Below are 2,500 nucleotides of genomic sequence, written 5' to 3'. Positions count from 1 at the left end.
TTTCTACTCTAGGCACAAGGCCCGAAATCTTTAGGGAGGGGGCCAGTCGATTAGATCGACCCCCATACGCAATTGGTACTTATTTAATCGACCCCGAAAGGATAAAAGGCAAAGTCGACCGCGGCGAAATTTGAACTCAGAGCGTAAAGACGAACGAAACGCCACTAAGCGTTTTGCCCAACAGCATAAAACTAATAATGATAATGTTTTAACATGAACACTTTTCTTATTGTTTTATTTCGTTGATGTGTTTTTACTGGCACAATTTTTTTTTTAATTATTTTTCTTGCATCAGTTTGTTATATAATTCTTCGAAAATACGAAATTCTAAACTAGCTGTTTATTCTGTATTTTGTATCACGTTAACCAAGGTTATCATCCTGCAAAAACACAGGCTAGAAATAAGGAGCCCAGACCCGATAAGGTAACCGCGAAACACTCGCTTCGTTTTCTAAAAATAGCAACCAAATCCTCCTCACAATATTGTAAAAAGGTTAAGGATTCATTAGTTAATGCCGTCTTAGCTAAACAGTATCTGAGAAAAAAGAGAATACAGGGGGAGAGCCTTTAGTCTTAGCTCTACTCCAGGGGTCCTCAACGTGAGCAGCACCACCACAATGTGGGTGCTGGGCAAAGTCGGAGGGGGACGGGATAAACTATCTGCATCAACTTACTATAAAAGCAGGTAGTAATTCTACCTTGTACTTATTCTTAGGGCAAGCTTTGAAGAGTGCAGTTCGATTTTAACAGTTACTTTTTCAAAGCTATAATGGAAGTGGCGAAGGAGCATATTCGGCATGTTTTGCTTCATGAGTTCAATATAGGCAACAATGCAACGGAAAGTGCGAGGAATGTAGTATATGGGGATCGGACAATAAACGTAAGCCAGTGTCAACGGTGGTTCCAGAAACTTCGAGTCGGAAACAACAGCCTAGAAGACGAGCCTAGTCCTAAATGATTTGTAGAGCTCGACGAGGACGTTCTGCAAACCGTGGTGAAACAAAATCCCATCGTAACTGTTGAGGAACTAGCAAAGAAGCTTGGATTTGGTCATTCAACCCTTCGTCGACACCTGCGTGCCATCGGAAAAGTTAGCAGGTTGAGTCAATGGGTTCCTCACAAACTTTCCGAGTCTAATCGCACGCAGAATGTGAATGTGTTCTTCTTTGCTGTCACGTCTCACGAATGAACCGTTTTGGGGCCGAATAGTGACTGGTGATGAGAAATGGGTTCTCTATAAAAATGTCAAGCGCCGAAGACAGTGGGTAGGGAAGGGAGAAACACCGGCACCCCAGGCTAAAGAAGGTATTCACCCCCGTAAGGTGTTATCTGTTTGGTGGGATATGAAAGGTTTAGTCCACTTCAAACTTTTAAACCCAAACCAAACGATAACAAAAGAGATCCACTGCGAACAGCTCGAGCGACTTAAGTCAGCGCTAGAAGAAAAACAGCCATAGCCCGACGCACGATGCTCCGTCTTCTTCTACTATCTGATGTCCTTGGTTATCACCGTCAGCGTCGGACCAACTAATATAAGAGGATTACAATATACATTTACAAACCGACAATAAGTGTAAATAACCAAATGAAATTAGCTTTTCTGACATTTGCATCTGCAAAATTTCTAATAACACAATCACAATCGCATGTCTTTGCTAATGCTTAATTTAACACTCAGTGTTATTAAGTTAGCAAGTTGAATTTGAAACAGGATAACGTTTAAAATGTATTAATTTAAAAGGTTTTAAGTTTGCGGAAAGTTTTTATGCTAATGCAACTGTAGCAGAAATTGTCAACAATATTCACAAACAGTCTCAAACATCTGGAAATATCTCACAAAGTTTGTAATCAGTTAAAAAAAATTAAATAATTCTAAAGTTCTCAGTTCTGGTTTGCCGAAATTTGTTTCATGTACTGGCGGTAAACTTTGCGTTTCATCATTAAAATCTATTGCTTATTGGTGTCCTAAATCTTGCAATTCTTATTTATTTATTTATTTATTTATTTATTTATTTTGCTGCTTAGTTTCAGACTTTGTGAGATATTTTCACAGAAAAGATCAACCTTTTTTTAGGAGTGGCTGTGTGGTAAGTAGCTTGCTTACCAACCACATAGCTCCGGGTTCAGTCCCACTGCGTGGAACCTTGGGCAAGTGTCTTCTACTATAGCCTCGGACCGACCAAAGCCTTGTGAGTGGATTTGGTAGACGGAAACTGAAAGAAGCCCGCCGTATGTATATGTATATATATATATATATATATATATATATATATATATATATATATATATGCATGTGTGTTTGTGTCTGTGTTTGTTCCCTACCCCCCAACATCGCTTGACAACCGATGCTGGTGTGTTTAGGTCCCCGTAACTTAGTGGTTTGGCAAAAGTGACTATAGAATAAGTACTAGGCTTACAAAGAATAAGTCCTGGGGTCGATTTGCTCGACTAAAGGTGGTGCTCCAGCATGGCCGCAGTCAAATGACTGAAACAAGTAAAA

At 39.7% G+C, this 2,500-nt stretch overlaps 1 long non-coding RNA gene across 1 annotated transcript in view; it reads left to right on the top strand.

The window, feature by feature from the left end:
- Positions 1–1,970, top strand: part of LOC128249304 (uncharacterized) — a 91,145-nt gene extending 89,175 nt beyond the window's left edge. The window contains exon 2 of the long non-coding RNA XR_008265402.2: positions 1–1,970. This exon is cut by the window's left edge and continues 195 nt beyond it. This is a non-coding gene — a long non-coding RNA (uncharacterized LOC128249304).
- Positions 1,971–2,500: the final 530 nt, after the last annotated feature.

The sequence above is a fragment of the Octopus bimaculoides genome, chromosome 13 (assembly GCF_046866305.1).
Source record: "Octopus bimaculoides isolate indiv1 chromosome 13, ASM4686630v1, whole genome shotgun sequence".
NCBI lineage: Eukaryota > Metazoa > Mollusca > Cephalopoda > Octopoda > Octopodidae > Octopus > Octopus bimaculoides.
This window is presented reverse-complemented; position numbering and strand designations above follow the sequence as displayed.